Genomic DNA, 20,340 nt, shown 5'->3' with positions numbered 1-20,340 from the left:
TGTTTTTCATGTCTTTTATTTTGAAAAGTTTATTTCCTGTTTCATGTCATGTGTCCCAAGTCAGGTGATGCCCTGTTTTCCCTCCATGTTCATGTGTCTTGTTTTCATTGGTTCATTGTTTGGTTATCTTGTTTAGAGTTCTGTTTGTTCATTGGTTTATGTTCTCCCATGCCCAGGTATTTAAGCCCTCATGTTTTCCCATTGTGCTTTGTCGGGTATTGTGAATGTAACGTTGTCAGTTTATGTCAAGCCATGTTTATGTCAAGTCAAGTTTTAAGTAAAGTCAAGTTTATGTTTCATGTTTGTAATTAGTTATTTTTTTTGCATATCATGTTTGTCAATAAAATTGCACTTGGGTTCTTCACGTCATCGTCTTCGTCATTGCCAGCAGCCACTTGTTACAGGCTGTCATGGCAAAGAAGACGTAAAATTAGATATAACTTTACAAGGAAAATGTTAGTACACGATTTTTTCTCACTACAATCATGTTAAAATGCATATTGTTTACATGTGGCTATAATTTAGAAATAGTAAGTCTTTTAACGTTTACAGATTGGCCCCATTTACTTTCATTGAAAGTGTTTCACTGGCACCCAGATATTTGCCTTTATTAAAGAAAATGTGGCAAGTTCAATATTTGTATTTTCTTTTTTTTCTTTTTTTTTTTCTTTTTTTTTGGTAATCAACATTATTCCACAGATGCTGTCAGTTAAGATTTACTTGTATTTAACCAGGATAATTATTTTACTGTCATATGGTTAATGTTGTAATTTTGAAAACTATAGCAGGTACATTTATGGGGCATTTTTTGTCATGTCACAAGAATCAGTAAAGATTAAAAATGAATCATACATTTTGTGTGGTACTTGAACATGTATCGGGTTTATAACAAACCTGTCTTCAAAGAATGCCCATCAAGCACAGTAGTACCCTGCTGAACTCCCAACCCATTTCACATGTGTTTTTATTAATAATGATAAAGTACATCTCAAATCATAACAAACATAATGATGTGTTCTCTCAAATATTCATTAAAGACCTCTGAGTTGTTCAAAGATAGAGTCTATCCTTTAGAGCACAATGTTATGGCAGCTAAGTAGCTTCCCTTGCATGTTATTTTCACCGGATTACTGGAACTGTTTACTGGGCAGCGTGAATCTCTTTAGTGTTCAGCTCTCATTAGCCCACACTCACGAACAAACCATCCAAACAGAGAAACCTGTCACCAACTCGAACACCAAAAAGTACAAATTAACAACATAAAGGTCTTCATAGTGCCGTAACATAAATGTCACTGATTTCATTGCAACTTAACCTCTTTTAAACTTGAAAAAGGAAACTTAAAAAAGTATTTCAAGCATGAGCTTTTATTAACTTTATCTTGTTTATTGTATTCTATAGAAACTTGGCTTCAAAGGAATTAATTACTGTTGTTCCAAACTCATATCATCCTCACTCATAGCTACTGTATGGCTTCAGAAGTCTTATGGATTATTTTTATGGTGCTTTATGGTTGGTATTTTTCCTTTTTGGAGCTTGACAGCCATGGTGATATAGATTTGGAACAACATGAGTGTGTGCAATTAATTCTTTAAATAACTGTAAAAAAAAAAAAAAAAAAAAAAACAAAAGACAGTTTGGGTTAAACTATTCCTTTGAGCTCATTGACAGTGGAATATTATGGAATATTGGAGGAACAGCAAAATAAAAATACAGTCTGTAAAATACACAGTCAACAGAGGGGTTAAAACTGATGTATCTGCAAAGCCAGACAACAGATAAAGAGAAGATACTAACAAGGACGTGATAAACCTGGATAAGCTAAATGATAGGCTTCAGTCAGAGCTTTTTGTTTTTGCCCTTGTGTAAAAACACAGATGGGAAGCTCTTACAGTCTAAATCTGCAGATGTTGTTTCTATTAAATTCTATTGAATAATATCCCAAATAAAGTGTAACAATTTGCGTGTGCAATTAAACAAATTGCATGTGCTAGGAATTAACTAAGCAAGTCAGACTCATGAAGAATACATCACTGTAGCGCCTTTTTGCCTGAAGGGCAAATGTTAAAAAGCGGAATGAAACAGCGCTACGTCCTAATCACATCAATTGTCAGTATGCTTAATAGATTAATACTTTGGCAATGTCACCACCTATGTCAAAGACTAAAGTGCAAACAGTAAACCAAACCTGTAGTTAGCTGATCCAGCAGTCCATAAAAAGTTAGCTGTTATCTTTAAATTGTCTCGTTAAGCTAAATAAAATGTTGTGCTGCGCTGCTGGCTGTCAAAATCGCAATGGCAAAAACCGAGGGCTTCACTATTATCGGATTCCATCTACAGAGCTGACTGGACTGAGGAGATCATTCCCAACACAAGGCTTTTCAGTGAACATTTTATTACAGGAATGTTATTAACTCATATCATTATAATAATAGTATAACAAAGAATTTGTCTGTATTTATTATGGCTTTGTGTCATACTTTTGTTTAATCAATGATTATAACTAGTTGTGTTACTAGCAATAGTGTACCTAAACCTAGCTAGCTTAGAACCTGAAGGCTAATTTTATTTTATATTATCTTTAAGCAATATTTGGAGGTAGCTAGCACTAGCTAATCTGTCAAATATAACACAACAGTTTGCCGGCTTTCTGCCACCATTGCGCTGCAATGTTTGTAAACAATGGGATTGGTCTATGACAGAGCAGCACAACCCTAGTGCACGTGGGTTTACTTTTGAACCAATGTTGAGCTCTCAACCGCACAGCGCAGATCTTTATAAACAGCACGGGGTGGGTCACGGATTTCAGCATTACATTATTTGTTGAAAACCTCTATGAAAACCCCAAACGAGTCTGTGTGTAAACTAGTTTAAAATTATATTAAACAGACCCACCATTCTTAACAGCACTGTCGAGGAAAACAGCAGGAAACCGCTCCATGAAGAGACAAATTGTATGGCTTCTCAATCCACATTTCACAACCCTTACAAAAATGTGCTAATAATTTAACCAAAAGTAACTGTAACATATATAGGACCTCCCTAGCAGCTAGTAAGGGGCACTACTTATTTTGTCTTTTATTTAGAAGTTCAGTGTTTCTTCATGTGGCCTTTATGTTTCATCATGTGTTAATTAGTCTTAGGTGTGTTCGACTTGAACTACATCTCAATTTACCGATCGGCGAGAATTGCCGGTTGTAGTCGGGGGAGGAGTTGAAAAGAGAGCCTTCAAGCTGGACATTTTGCACTTCCCATCATGTGCTGAACTTACATCAGTCACGGAAGATCACGCGATGTTTGGAGACGAAGTGAAATTCAGGTAGACATATGCTTGAATTGTACATATAATAACCAGAAATATTATCCATTTGAAAAGTGTATGTGCTGCTTGATACAGTGCCTGCTGTGTGTACAAGAAGAAAGTCCAATAAAAGCCAGTCTTTTTTGAATACCAATAAAGGATGCAGTATTTTTAATCATTTTGAGTGTTTTTTTATGAATAAATATTATATTAATATGATAAACATATTATAACATGATATAAACACGATTTACTCTTATAAAATCACAGATTTGTGAAAGTTTAGTGGAACAGAATGTCAGAATAAACACCTTTGTAATGGCATACTACCATATTACTACAGTAGTAAGAGTAGTATGCGAAGTATGCAATTGCGAACACAGCCCATGAAACACTTGTAACCGTTGTAACATTTTGAGTCTGGCCAATCGCGAATAAGCTGTGTCATCATTCAGAGCTTGTGGAGTTTTTTGGGAGAAGCTGCGCCGGCTGCACCAGACGGCTGCTCTCAAATTGCTCTCGCGGTTTTTTGATGGTATATTTCGCGGTGATGGCACCCTCTCAAGTCGGACAAAATTTCTAACCGACTGCATGAAGTTGAACTTGCCTCTTGTCTTTTGATCGGTTTTGGTTGATTGTCTTGTCATCTCGTTTTTAGTTCTGCTTTGTCATTGGATACCTTGTTATGTTGTTACCCTAGTCAGTGTATTTATAGCCCTCATGTTCTCATCCATGGTCGAGAATTGTTCTTGTAATGTTGTCCAGTCCAATCCAGTCCAGTCCAGCCCAGTCCAATATAGTCTTTTGTTTAGTTCTGCCTTTGTTTTGTTTTTGTTATCACTGTAAATAAAACTGCACTTGGGTTCACACTTCACCCTGCCCAGTCCGCTCTGGTCTCTGCCCTGTCCCTCGTCTCCTAGCCACCCGCTTGGTCGACCATGGTCTCATGGACCACCAGATCTCCAATGGTCCCCTGGCTATACGATGGATCCCCAGTGGTCTTCAGCTCGTCATCCGGATCCCCAGTCATCTCCTGGCCATCCACCAGATGCCCCGTAGTCTCCTGTTGCCTCTCTGGACCACCGTGGTCTCCTGTTGCCTCTATGGACCCCCTGTGGTCTCCTGATGCCTTGCCGTGGCCTCCAGGCCATCTGCCGGAACCCCTGTGGACATTTACCAGCTCCACCATGATCTCTGTCATCCCCTGATCCCCTGTGGTCTCTTGCTCAGCTGTCACCACCCTGGACATCCGAATCTTGTTCCACATTGACCTGCCCTGTCCCATTTGAAGGGGGGAACAGATATGGGACCTCCCAAGCGGAGTTAGTTATTCTGTCTTTTATTTAGAAGTTTAGTGTTTCCAGTTCTTATTATGTCATGTGATTGCCCTGTTGGTCATGTGACCTTCATGTTTCATCATGTGTTAATTAGTCTTGTCTTTTGATTGGTTTTAGTTCATTGTCTTGTCATCCAGTTATTAGTTCTGGTTTGCCATTGGTTAATTTGTTATGTTGTCACCCTAATCTGTGTATTTATAGCCCTCATGTTCTCTTGTCCATTGTTGATTACTGTTATTGTAACGTTGCAGTCAAGTTAAGTCAATTCATGTCTAGTCCAGTCTTTGTTTAGTTCTTGCTTTTGTTTTGTAATTGTTGTAAATAAACTATACTTGGGTTAACTTAATCATAATCTTTGTCTGTTCCTGCCAATATGAATGTTATTGTAACTCTAACTGTATTTGGTATATGGGAAGAAATGTGGCATATTCATACTAAATGTTATATTAATATAGTTCTGTAAATCAGGAGAGGGAGGGAATATTATTTTGTTTCAACTATGGCAGTTTCAATTTATTTTTATTTTGTATTTAAAGTTTATAAATGTGTTTGGGCTACTGTTTTTGTAATGAAAAATGCCATAGTTTGTTTTATGGAACCATAATTACTTTACATCTAACCATGGTAGTGAGGAGCCATAAATAACTAAGGAAACTGGATCTACATTCACTTCTGCATTCAAGTTTGTAATGGAATTCAAAGACACTTAATCATTAAGTTTACAGTTCAATCAATATCATTTAGTTTCAAACATTGCCCACCATAAAAATACACTGTCTGGCCAAAACAAAAGTCGCCGTTTGGATTTAAATAAGCAGATACTTAAGAGCCTATGATTGGATCATTATTGCAGTGATTGATATGTTTCAGCTGGCAACAATTATTTTAACCCTAACCGATGCAGTGTGTAGCTTCTCATTTCTTAAACAACCATGTTGGAAGATGTATCCCGTGGTTGTGGAAAAAACGTCACTGTGTTTCAGAAGGGGCAAAGTATTGGCCTGCATCAAGCAAAGAAAAGAACTAAGGATATTGCTGAAATCACTGGAATTTGGTTAAGAACTTTCCAACGCATTATTAAAACCTAGAAATACAGTGATGAGCGGTCAGCTTCATGGAAGAAATGTGGTTTTTCAAAAAAAAAATCTTGAATGATTGTGATCAGAGATCACTAAAACGCTTAGTGAAGTCACATCGTAAAAAATCGACAGTAGAACTCATAGCTATGTTTATTAGTGAAAGAGCATTTCCACATGCACAATGTGACGAGAACTTACAGGATTGGGACTAAACAGCTGTGTGACCACAAGAAAGCCACTTGTTAGTGAGGCTAATCGGAAAAAAACGACTTCAATTTGCTAGGGAGCATCACGATCGGACTGAGGAGCAATGGAAAAAGGTATTGTGGTCTGATGAGTCCAAATTTACCCTTTTCGAAAGCGATGGGCACATCAGGGTAAGAAGCAAAGCACATGAAGCGATGCACCCGTCATGCATATTGTCCACTGTACAAGCCTCTGGAGGCAGTGTTATGATCTGGGGTTGCTTCAGTTGGTCAGGTCTAGGCTCAGCAACGTTATGTGGCAATAAAATGAAGTACCTGAATGACCAGGTTATCCCATCAATGGATTTTTTTTTCCCCTGACGGCACAGGCATATTCCAGGACGACAATGCCAAGATTGATCAGGCTCAAATTGTGAAAGAGTGGTTCAGGGAGCATGAGGAATCATTTTCACACATGAATTGGCCACCACAGAGTCTTGACCTTAACCCCATTTAAAGTCTTTGGGATGTGCTGGAAAAGACTTAACGGAGTGGTTCGACTCTCCCGTCGCCAATACAAGATCTCAGCCAAAAATGTATGTACCTCTGGATGGAAATAAATGTTGTGACATTGTATAAGTTTGTCAAAACAATGCCATGACGAATGTGCACCGTAATCAAAGCTAAAGGCGGTTCAATGAAATATTAGAGTATGCAACTTTTTTCAAAACAGGGCTGCAGCATTGACATTGACACTCTTAAGTCATTTTCAAATTTGAGCTTCAATCTGTATATTGTCTTCAGTGAGGTAACTGCAGAGAACCCTATTTTTCACAGATAGGATGTAGCAATGGGGAGCAGAATCCCAACAGCTTTCTGACAATGAGTGGAAAATCCCTCTCTACACAAAGCCAGAATTCACCCAGTGAAATGGAAACTTTAGCCTCATGCTTGAGACAAAAGTCATTTCAATGAACTGCTCCTCCTCGTAGGAGCTGAAATCAGCAGGTGCTGCAGCAGCGAATGGATCTCTCACCCAGTCATATTGCCCACAGCTTTCAGATAAGTATTTTTGAAAATGTCCTCTCAGAGCAGAGATGTGTTCCAGAAGACATCACTGTGGGATCACTGTGATTTCTGTGAGCTTGTTAGTTTTAGCAAATGTTTTAGCAAATGTACTTTCAAATAAATCTACATGTCTTTGCTCAGTTTCCTGCCCCACATTTCCAGATTCGACTTTGTCTGCCAAATGTGGCAGGTGCATGTCTTTACCCTGCAGCTGTAGATTTAATTCATATAATTTTGTGAAAATGTCACTAAGATATGCCAGTTTCATTAAAAATTGCTTGTTACTAAACTAGCTAGCAAGCTCGTTCATGCCTTTGGCCTCTAGAAAAACATTAAACTCCTCTCTGAGCACAAACACTTCGGAAAACACTTTGCCTCAGGAGAGCCATCTACCTTTGCTGTAACGGGCTATGATCAGCGCCATGCCCATCTCCTTACAGAGTGCACAAAGGAGTTCCCTGCCATAGCCTGTGCCCCACCTGTGAAAATTCCCATACAGTCCTCCCATTTAAGCCCAGCTTCTCTCAAGTTTTAATCTATTATCTTGAAAAGATTATAAGCTGTTGCTCTGTTTGGGATGTATTTGCAAAACAACAAATTCTCATTCATCGAGTCTGAATCAATGTAGCGAACATAAGCGATTAACAAGTTGTCTTTGTTGCTATCAGTGGCCTCATTGACTTGCGATGCAAAGTGTTTCTCTTATATTTTCTCAATGAGTTGTTCCTCCGAATCTTGATATGGTGTCATTGGACAGTAGAATAGTCTTTAATTTCCTGGCACTTGCCTCATCAAGCATAATTAGCACCATATCTAATGCAGTGTGAAGAATCAACTCTTTCGTGTTTCAACTCTTTCAACTTCTTTTGTGCTTTCTTGCATTGCGCAACATGAAACACAACTTTGTACAAAGCCAGTTGGCCTTTTGCTGTTACTGAAGTGGCTTTTACAAAACGTGTTTAGTGCTTGTGATATTCTTTTTTTTTTTTTTTTTTTGCTTTTGAAAAATTAAAGTGGCTTTTGCACATGATTGGGATACATTGTTTCAATGTGTCTTTTTAATTTGGTGGGTTTCATGCTGTCCGCTAACAGGGTTTTTCTGTACGTTATCTTCAGCTTTTCTCTTCCCTTTTAAAAATGCATCCATCTTCCATTTAGCATTCATGGCCACTTGCTGTGTTCTGCTGCTGATCGCCCCCTTAAGGCCCCGATATACTTCCGGAGCAGTTCTTCTTCGTTCTTCGTTGAGGGGTAAAGAGAAGTTCTAAAAAGCTGAGCAATGGTATACTGTTTGCATAAATTCAGACACCCTCCACACCACTGTGGGAGGTGTTTAGAGGAGTGCAGTAAAATCGTAACTAGTGTGACATTAAAATGTGCTATCAGTGACTTTATGCCTCATTCTATGAGTAGAATTCACATGAGGTCAGTAAAAGAAGCTGTTTTAACCACTCGATGATGATTTAAAGTAATATACACTACCGGTCAAAAGTTTTGAAACACTTACTCATTCTTTATTATAATTTTTTTCACATTTTAGAATAATAGTAAAGTCATCAAAACTATGGAATAACATAAATGGAACTAAGGGAATTATGTTGTGACTAAACAAAATCCAAAATAAATCAAAACTGTGTTATATTTTAGCATCTTCAAAGTAGTCACCCTTTGCCTAGATTTTGCAGACATGTACTCTTGACATTTTCTCAACCAACTTCTTGAGGTATCACCCTGGGATGCTTTTTAAACAGTATTGAAGGAGTTCCCATCTATGTTGGGCACTTATTGGCTGCTTTTCTTTATTATTTGGTCCAAGTCATCAATTTCAAAATTTTTTTTTTTTTTTTTTTGTTTAATTACATTTTAGTTTTATAATGAAATAAATTAATATGGTGGCACAATTATATTTTTGTCTGCAAAACTAATTTCAAACATTTAAGCATACGCCTTCAGATCAAAAGATTTTTAAGATCATGAGAAACATTTCAGGCAAGTGTTTCAAAACTTTTGACCGGTAGTGTATATGCAGTAGACAGTTTTTAATTTGTCTTGTTTTGATTCTGAATTCATGGCACTAATGCGTTTATGGCGCTAATACACTGCCATAATATGCACCAATTACACTCTGTTATTGTAATTTATGATGACATTGATACTACTGCAAAGATAGATTTATAAAAGAGCAATAATGGGTAAAAGAATGATGATTTGATTATTTTGTAGACTAATAAAAAAAAAATAAAAAGAATTGCATGACATGGTCTTGGACCGGTGTGTTCAAGTTGAATACTGACTGAAAAACTTAAAAAAAGTAGTAGATGGAGCTTCGGGTCACACTTACCAATGACGTGAACCAATGGCAGCAAGAAGGTGTTTAGCAGCCAGTTAGAAGTTTTTCCCCAAGTTAGCCCAGGCGAGTTGTTATGAACCACCAAAACGAACACAAAAACACTTTCTTTTTGGCCAGATTTTGTTCTAAATGATGTCATACCTGTTCATTCTTCGATTTTGTATGAAGTATATCTGGGCCTTTACAGTACCTCCACTTTTTAGAACCACTGAATTAATTGCATATACTGTAGATATTTGCTGAGATAAGCCCCCAGATAAAGGTATTTCAGTATAAAGAATAAAGAATATTTCAAATAATTACAAATCATATATAATAATTCAGATAAAAATATATTGCATTATTGTGGCAGACGAGTAAAGCATTGATTAGACAATACACAAAGTGGCTTAAGAAGTCAATATATTGTTTGTTTTATTCCCATGTCATTGAAAATAAGCCTGCAGTTGACAGCAATTCATTTTGCAATTTGTCAATCTGTCTTGTTCTCACAGGACACGTTCTTAACATTCTGTCTGCGCTATTTTTAATTGTCATCTGTGTACATGTGCATCAGACAGATGCTTTTGGAGCATTTAACTGTTTCGGAATCATAAAGGCTGCATTTTTAAGATGTGCATCATGTTAAAAGTAGTTGAAACTTTGAAAATCACATCTTGAGATCCCGTCCAGCTGTCAAGAATGCATCCTTTGTGACCTGCTCTCATTATGTGGCTCTGTGCTGCTTCTGAGGTTTGTAGAGGCACGCAAACTGCACCCTGCTGATGCGGCTAAAACACAAAGTTAGATGTACTTAAAGCTTGCATTGCTTCGATAGTAGGAAAAGACTTACAGTACTTGTATTACAGAATTTAGTCTTGAGGCATCATTGATTGTGATATTTTTTCATAAATAATTGCACTAAATTAATATGGTTAATTGACAGCCTTAATTATAAAATATATTTATTATTAATTACATAATTAAACATTTTATATATTCTATATATAAATATAAAATAATAAGAGATGTCATTTGGCTGTCAATTTATTAATGACATGATATACCAATCAGTTAATCACAATGAATTGCAATTAAATACTAAATAGTTTCTATCAATGTTTGTTGAGAAAAGCCCCAAATGAAGATAATGAAGACATTATTGTTGTGGCAGATGAGTACAGCATTAAAGTGACATTACAGAATCATAATATTATATGTTTTATTTCTGTATATTATTGAACAAAAGCCTATAACTGGCCTACAACCCATAGCAACCCATTTTGGGTACAAGTTTGACCAAATCTTTGTCGTTTCATTCTGTCTATACTGATGAGCAAAAGTTTGAATACATAAGAATAGGCAGACAAATCCTACAGCATCTTTTACACTGCAAAGCTATGACAGTTTGCAAAACTGCATCATGATAACACAGTAAATCAACATGCTTCTTCCAAATGTTCATGTTCCCTGAAATCAACCCCATTCTGCCAAATTACAGACAAGCGTCATCCTCCATCAGACACATTTTTTATCAATTCAAACATGTTTACCTTTCCCTCCTGCGCAAGGCATGGTTCCCTGTCTGTCACTCACTCGACGTTGTGTCGATGTAGTGACACTAGGGGTTTGATCTTGAGAGCCCCAATCACCTTTGCTTAAAATAGAAAAGGCCAATGAGAATTGGCGTGTGGAATCTGCATGCCACTCTCCGCCCCTTGACATACGGGTATAAGAGGAGATGGCGTGCACCACTCATTCAGATTTTTTCTTCAGAGCCGAATGCATGTTGTGTTCATCCTCTCACCTTTCGCTAAGCTGCTGGATTCTTACGGCGCATATCAGTGGTCATCCTCGCATGGTCGAGTGTTGTGCTTCTCCTGGGCGCTTCGGCAGCTGAGTCTGCGGGTGCTAAAAGAGTATAGTCAAAAAAGTATACTTTCTTCTAAAAGAGCTCACGCAAACGCTTGCCGTTTGTCCTTCTGCGTTTGCGCTACTGGATGTGGCCGTGATCTCTCCCCTCCAGATACCCATGAAATCTGTCTCGAGTGCTTGGGGTGCCAGCATGCCAAGGCGGCTTTCGTGGAAGGGTTGTGTTCTCATTGCGAGAACATGCCCATGAGAATGTTGCGGTCGTGGCTCACTTCCTTCTTCATGAAGCAAGGAGCCAATGCGGCTGCTCCCCAACCTGGTCCGTCCGGGGCTGACGCTCAGCTGGCCAGGTCGGCCAGCACCGCAGGTGATCTGGATGTGGACATGGGAGCGTTTCCACCGGTTAAGCCCCCATGGACCTCCCATCCCCCAGCATGTTCGTTCTATCTGGAAGAGCTGTCGAGTGATGCAGGCGGTCTGCTTCAGGGCAGGTTTAATGTGTCGTTCGTGGCACACAACGAGGATGAGCTTTCGGTCGCAGCATCGGAGGGTGGGCTTCTGCTATCGGAAGCGACGAATCTTCTGAGCTCCCTCCCACGGGCGGTAGACCACAAAATGAGGCGGACGCTGAGATGGCAGCCGTGCTTGCCCGGGTGGCTGCGAACATCGGGCTGAAGTGGAACCCTCCACCCTGCCCTGAGCGTTTGCGGCTAGATGATTGGTTTCTGGGCTCAGAGCATGACTCACGGCCGTGCCCCACCCCGGTGCCTTTCTTCCCGGAAGTGCACGAGGAGCTAACGAAGTCATGGAAGGCACCTTTTTCTGCCCGAACACCCTTTGCAGGCTCGTTCACTCTGACTGCCCTTGATGGAGGAGTGGCTAAGGGATATGGCAAGCTCCCCCAGGTAGAGCACGACTGACCAAGGCTCCCTTCCAAGGCCTGTAAGTTCTCTTCCTCATTAATGATGAAGGCTTACAAGGCCGTGGGTCAAGCCGCTTCCACCCTGCACGCCATGGCCATCCTGCAGGTCCACCAGGCCAAGGCGCTGAAAGATCTGCACAAGGGTAGAACCAACCCAGGGCTGATGCAGGAACTGCGTACTGCGACCGACCTCACCTTACGGGTGACGAAAGTCATGGCACGTGCCCTGGGCCGGACGATGTCCACTCTTGTGGTCCAAGAGTGGCACCTGTGGCTCAACCTTGCAGAGATGCGTGACGCAGAGAAAGTCTGCTTTCTCGATGCGGCCATCTCCCAAGGGGGGCTTTTTGGCGACACCGTTGAGGATTTCACCCATCAGTTCTCGATGGTGAGGAAGTAGACCGAGGTGATTAAGCACATCTTGCCGCTGCGTGACTCGACTCGGCCGCCTTCAGTCCTCCGAAATTATGCATTCTTGTTCACTGTATTACATAATTTACAACTAAAAATACAACTCGCTTTTGGCACCACTCTGTGGAAATTTCACCCATAAACTGGTCAACAACAAGCGTAGACCGATTTCAGCAGCAGAAACTTCCACCTACTTTTGCCAAATCAGTAAAAAAAAATAAAAAAAAATAAATAAAAGAAAATACAAAATAGCATTTTTTATGTGCAATATAATCACAGGACGCAACTGAATTAAACAACAAGATGAAGTCATGTAGCATACTACTGTTTTATTTCTTTTTCTTTTTTTTTTATGATTATTTATTTATTTTTATTTTTTTATGGAATACTGCCTAGTGTTCCACTTACAATTTTTTTTTTTTTTTATTTTATTTTTTTTTTAAATACAGTGTATTTTATTCATTATTCAGTATAAGTAGTAAGCCAGTACTCTATTTCATAGCTTGTGTTAAGGTTCTGAAAATGTTACTTTAATGCAGCTCCTGTGTGGTGTAAAAAAGTCTTGACAGTCAGATCTTGCCAAAATATAATTGTCTCATAACGCTGTGAGGGGGCACTTGAACAAGGCCCCCTGTAGCCCCCATACACATATGAGTGTGAATGTGAGATATACTGTACTTTATGACCTCTGTGCAATTTCTCTTCTCTGTCTTGATTCTGTAAGACCAGTTTTTTTTTTTTTTATCCTTAAATGAACTGTCAAGCAAATATATAAGGCTCTCCCTCTCTCTCCATCTTTCTCTGTGCAATGACATCTTATAGTCAGTATCTGTGATGTTTTTTTGTTTTGTTTTTTGTGATACCATTTTGACAGCTAAAGCGTATATGGTTAATTGACACATGTCCAAGGCTTTTTGTCTTAAATAAACATCAAGATTTTAGGTTAAAATTCATATTTACAGTATGAGACAAAGTGTATCTCTTACAGGTCCTGTCGTCACTATTTTCACTATTTTAAATGTAATTTGAAATGGCCCTGTGGTGTGACAAATTACTTTGAATAAAAGTACAAATATTCCATGTTGTCTCTCAATTAATATAAGCACATTAAAAACTGCATGCATAATATTAATATAAGAATTTGTAAAATAGTTTTAGATGGAGTATCACACAGCAGTAAATGTCAACTATGCATTGTGTTGCAAAATGTAATACTCACTTTATGTGGCAGAGTAACTAGTGCACAGCCATTTTAAAATATTTTGTCTTTGAACTTCTGGTTTAGCAGTTGCTATAGTGTTGATGTCAAAACGTAGTTACCTGTAGTGGATTTACAGGTTGCTGAGCTACTACATGAGTAGTAAGTTATGCTTCTTTTTCCTGGACAGGTCCTTATTTTTGAACCTTAGAAAAGGATTTCTAAATTGCCTAAACAATCTGGGATTTTTCTTAGTTTTTATGTTAATGTGCTCTCTTCAGTAGGGGTCACAAAGACTAGTCGGCTTTAAGTAATGTAGTCGACACTGCCTAAAGTTGACTAGTACCTTCCCACATGATTTACAAAATGGGTTTGTAGTAGGGATGCACAACTGAATCGGTCGCAATATTTATCGGGCAATTATTGATCAAATTAAAACCAAGAGCAAATTGATTTCAAGCATGAAAAACACAACTGAAAAACTAGTGGTTTATTTATAACTAATTATCATCACACTTTGTAAAAACTCTCTAGAATAATCCAGAAATAATAATAGCCACAGAATGTAGAAGGGTTGGGACTCCTAAGAACATGTCATATTTAATTTTAAATCATTCTCGTTCTCATTTTAATGAGGAAAAACCGTCGTTACAGACGTGACATTTGTGAAAGCAGCATTTTCCTATACTTGATGAGGTAAAACCATCTAAAATGCTTTGAAACTAGCAAACTTTGACTTCTAAAGGCCCAGGTATACTTAGTATTTGCACGTTCTGGATAGGCCCGAGCCTGGTCGACCGCATTGCATTTGTGAATATACTCTTCTGACCACGAGCGAATACAAACATGTTTGACGCATGACCACTACAACTTCTTTGTGATACTCTTTTAGTGCAGTCAATAGCAGGCGCATGCATCAGCGACGCAAACAGCTGAGGACAATGTGCGCGGGTCAAGAAAATCTAGGTGGGTTCTAGTGCTAATCTAGAGCTGATGACGCAATTTGCATCACACACACTGTGAGTGGGGTGATCCACAACATGAACACTGAAAGTTGGTTGTTGATATGACATGGCATTTTCACTGTCACACAAGATAAAAATTAATAAATAGTATTGTCATCATTTAAAAATGCATTAAATGATTAAACATTTCTTTGCTTTCATCGACCTGTTATTATACAAACAGCATTGTCATTAGATTTTGTAATTTTTTGAGCCAAATCTCAAAATTGTCCTATGGTGTGACTGTCTCAAGCAAGGTGCAATAAATTCTAACTTTTATAAATTAAAAAGAAAAGCATAAAAATGTTGATAAATACCACTGGCATAATTTTACAAGTGTCTATTTTAGTAAATGGCAATTAGTTTTTTTCATACATATATTTCTAAAAGCGTAGGAAGTTGATACATTTTGTCACTGAAAACCACGTCCTCTGGTGTGACACCATATCCTCATTTTAAATCGGGCAATTCCACGGACGACTTTATTTAGTTTCTATAACCCAATTCAAGGTCATGTTTCTGAAGCCCCCTGTGAAGGCCAGGACATGTGCACATGGTAAGTTTTGTCTCTAAATTGTTCAAATATTTAACTTGTTTCAAAGCTCTAAAAGTGTTTACATTTTGTTGTCCTTTGGTGTGACACCCCTAATTTTTTTACTAAAAACTATGTTAAACTGCATAATTATGGAAAAATGTACAAATGTGTCTTGCTAATTGCTAATGACATGTTAGCTAAGAATAGCAAGGTCATTAACATTAGCTGAAACATCCTTTGGTGTGACACAACATGTCCTCTGGTGTGACAGTAAGAGGACAAGGTCTATTAAAGAAGCATTTTAAATAATTAAATAAAATTTGTTTAACTAATTTTTATTATTTTTTTGACCATTTTCAGTGTTTTAATTGCAATAATTAAACTACTTTCTGCTGTTTTTGCAGAACATTTGTACTGTTATAGTGATGGTATGATGATACTGCTATTCAATGTCATGAAAATAAATAGTTATAAAAGTTAATTAACAGAGGTTCGAGAGGAGCATGCCAATTTTAATCTGACAAATCACAGCCCACAAGCAGGAGTATACAAGCCACAGTTTACCTGCTTCCCATGACAGATTTTCTTGGCATCCTGCCTCCTCCCCATCTCCACCTATTTTCAAATATTCACTATTCATCTAAGTAAAGTGTGGGGGGGGGGGGGGGGGGGGGGTTGGTGTAATCAGGACTCAAGTCGAGTCTCGAGCTCTGAGCCCTCCAGTATCGGACAGCAGGCCAAATATGCTTTACTCTATTGAATATTACATTTACATGCAAACTACTGAAGTATAAAATGTGGTCCTTCATTTTTTGGATTCTTTCATTTTTGGACAGAAAGAATTGAGGGAGAAAAATGATTGGGAGAGAGAGCACACGAAAGTATAGAGAGATAATTAACAGGGATCCAAGCAGAAGGGAGGAGATCCTAAGAGAAAGACGAAGAAAGTAAATAGTTTAATGTTGCTTTGAAAAATGCAACAATTATATTTAAAATTTTCATTCATCTTAATGAATATAGTTTGAGCATCAATCATATTTAGTTGTGCTGCATAGTACAAGGCACAGCCTACCTTGTTGTTAAAATTAAGTTTTAATAAATTTGGTGGACAACAAGCTAATTTTATAATAAGTTATAATTGTTTTTTTTTATAACACATGAATAATTGAGTGCTTATAATTGTAGAATTATGCAATTGGAACACAAAATGATTGTTTTTGTTTAAAAAAAAAAAAGTTTGATATTGTTTGTATGAAATTAAACTTTCTTCTTTGACATAAATTCAGTTAAATAAAAATGCTTGAATGTAACACCTCATACTTTCTCTTTAATCCAACAACTACCATTTCTGTCCTTTAGTGTGACATAATGTCCTATGGTGTGACACATAAAAGAACCATAAATTATTTTTTATCTCAAAATATGTTTTAAAAAAAACTGTTGAATATTGCATTAGGGTAGATATATTCATCACTCATCTTAAACTGGTATAATTTTCAACATTTTTGAAAGGATGACAGTAAAGTTTGACTTGCATTTAATGAAAAAGTCCAACAAGTTCAACAGCAATGGGGGGAAAAAGGTGTTATTCATAATTTCATAATAAATAAAAAAACACCATATGAAAATAAGTGTCTAACAATGAAAATAAATCTCTCTCATGCTCTTTGTATATTACTTACCTTTTTTTCTTCATTTTTGTTGTCACAGCATAGGACACATTTACAGTGCAGTTCAGTGAAAATGTTCAAAAAAACAGTGAAAGAATTGACAAAGTTAGTGACCCCTTTTATTTTCTTAAATATCAGAATTTACGCTACATAAATAGATGTATTTTTATAAAAAAAAAAAAGTTTTTATTTGTTTTATTTTTTTTAAATTGTGCTTTACAAACAAAATAGTTTTTTACTGCATATTTGTCAACTACCAAAGTATACTTTAGCCTTAAGACATTGGTATGGCTACACGATTGATTGAGTTAAGATTGAAATCGCAATGTGGTCTTGCGCAATAAGTAAACCTTGAATGCTTAAAAATAAACATAATTCAGCAATTCAGTCAGCGCTTCAGTCAGCATTGTGTAAGCAAGCAGTGCCCTTTAGTGGTCTGGATGGCATTATCCATTATACCACAACAAAACTTAAAAGGGTGTTTTGTTCCATTGGTAACTTTGTATTTTTCCATGATATGGTTGACATTTTCGTGGAATTGCCCAACATATGCATAATATGAATTTGTGATGTTCAACTATATACAGAACAAACATGTAAAATGGGAGTTTAGTTGTTTTGAACTGCAAAAACAGAACAATGTTTTAGAAGTACAAAATAATCAATCATGCTTTGATATTTAGTTATTTTTCTATATATATATTAAATCTTTTAATCTTCTATTTATCTTTCATTGTGGCTCTTTTTAAAATTTTGGCCTGCCATGTGTTCAACAAATCCAATCCATGTTCAATGGAAATTATTTATTTTTAGAACAATAAAGATTTTGTACATCTTTCCACATTTAAAAAATAATTTCTGAGAGAAACAGTGATCTGATGACAAAATAAGGTAAGTGGCAAAATATCTGTATCGACCAATAGTTTTTTGTCTCAGTTGGTATAGGCCAAACATTTTTATTTTGGTGCATTCCTAGTCTGTAAGAAATACGGCAGGTGTGGAGACCGGTGGCTCGGCACTGAAAAAGTGAAGCTGCTCAAATGTACTTAGATGACACAAATGATATGGCAACCTTCAAAGTGCCTTTCAAATATAACAGAAATACTAGTGCAGTGCATAATAATTTAAAAGAAAAGCACCTGCTGGCACAAGATAGTGATTTTCAACATGATCAGCGCAACTTTGTGTGTTAGGACCTGGATACTGTTGTGTTCGCTCGTTTAAGTCTGATGATGGAATGCATCCCCATTGCCGCCTGCATGCTAGATCTCGTGGCTGCCCATAACCATCTGAACAAGCGGCTACAAGAGAACTGTCCACAGCTACAGGTTTTCTTCCTGTGATAATGGACACAAATAATTAGATTTATTGAGTGGGTAATTGAGAACTATTATAAACTTAACCCTTGTGAAATATAATTTACAAGAAGAAAGTGTTGCATGCCTGTTACTGCGTGGTTAACTTGCATAAAGATGTCTTTTTTAGTCAGTGGGAGAATAGTTCAGTACAGTATTTTATGTTAAGTCATAAGGGCCTTTATTGTAAAATACTGTGTTTATAAATAGGTTCCTTATGTTTTCTTCTGAGTTCAGCATGTGCTGCATGGTTAAAATAAGCTGAGTGTCTCATCCCTCCTCTTAGAGCGTACTCACACTAGGCCCGGTTGCCTTGTATCGTGCCCAAGCATGATCGTCCCCACTCCCCCAATGGCCTGCACTCACATTGCACTTAACGTTCCGGGCCTGAGCATGCTTATGTCATTACGATGCGACAATTTGTTTTGAAGAAAACATGAAGAAAAGCTCTCTCACACAGCACAATGGAGTCCATCATTGTAACATTACTTTGTGGCTTATTTGGAGTCGTTTGGGGCACGGTGACACATGGCTTTCTCACATGCCTAATTGTTGACAGCTTCATACCACTGGAATTGATCCTTTTCATCCGATGAGCTGCCAGATTTACGGAGTGCATCCCGTACCTTCAGATACTGAACCCACAGTTTTTTCAGCTTGTCACGACATTGCTCAATGGTTCTTTGGTATCCATGAGCACGAAGATAGTCTCAAATTTCTTGTGTGTTGTATCCAGTTGTTCCTGTATACTCTCATCTGCCCAAATTTCCAGTAAACACTGCACCTCTGCTGTAGACCAAATTGATCCCTTTGCCGCTGTTTGTTAAATGGAACAGTCGCATCATTGATGTCAAGTTTCGAGTTCCATGCTCAGCCACGGTTAGCGATCACACTAGATGCGTACCGTGCCTGAGTCCAACTGAACCGTGCCCGAGCCCACCTCTTCAAGTGGGCCTGGGCACGGTTCAGCATACCGTGCCCGGGCACGGTACGGAGCGATCACACACATCAAACGAACTGGACTTTGGGGGTCAAACATGCTCGGACACGGTACAGATCGCCTAGTGTGAGTACACCCTAACTGCGGCTTCCAATGCGTCTGTCCTTGTTTATATATTTTTAATCAACATTGAAAATATGAGTTACAGGATGGTAAAGCTAACAATGTCGTGACAAAAACTGAAGTCCCCTCTCCAATGTACAAGTTGGTATCGCCCAACTAGTGTCGCACAATTCACTCTAACATCACACATCATTACTAGCAATGGGAAGATTTTATCTTTTTACTGATTTGGTTCTTTGAATCTCATTCAGCTAAATGAACAAATCTTTATTCAAGTCATTTCGTTGAAGACAAATGCGTAGAAGACAAACGATTCATTTAAGAGTGACAATTGAAGGTCTATCGTTATTTTATCTCTTAACACCTTACAGTTAAGTGTGTTGCAGTTGTTTTTATTGTGATCAAAACATGTCAGTGTGACAATAAATGATATTTTAAAATCATACGAATTGTCATGATTAATTATTTTCATGTATTTAATGCAGGAAGTGTTTACAAGATATTTTCTGCCAAGTGTAAAATTAAAGTAAAATGGATTACTATCAGTAAATTCAAAGGGAAATTCTGTAAGGCATAATTGATTTGGGTGTACAGTTCACACCAAGGACATAAGAAGGACATAAATCATACAAGAGGGGGATGTATCATTAAGGAAAAATAAATAACAGTTCATTTAAAATCAATTTAATAGTTAAGTCAATAATATGGGGTTTGCTCATATCTTTTGTAGTCTATGATATTTTCTAAAGAGAAGATAAAAGTTGTAAATCCATTATAAACAGTTTAGGACTGGACTTGAATTTTAGGCATCTTGCTTTATGAATGTCATTTTTCCAATCATACAGATAAAGTTTAAAACACAACTATTTATTACCAGATGTAATAATATGGAAAAGAGCCATCATGAAATGTTCTTAAAGTTATACATTAAACTGCAAGAAATAAAGAAGCTTGTGATGGTTTTTTTCTTGTGATGGAAATTTGAGATGGTGGTGAACTGCTGGCTCTTTT

This window comes from Myxocyprinus asiaticus, chromosome 21 (assembly GCF_019703515.2).
Source record: "Myxocyprinus asiaticus isolate MX2 ecotype Aquarium Trade chromosome 21, UBuf_Myxa_2, whole genome shotgun sequence".
NCBI classification, from domain to species: Eukaryota; Metazoa; Chordata; class Actinopteri; order Cypriniformes; family Catostomidae; genus Myxocyprinus; species Myxocyprinus asiaticus.
This window is presented reverse-complemented; position numbering follows the sequence as displayed.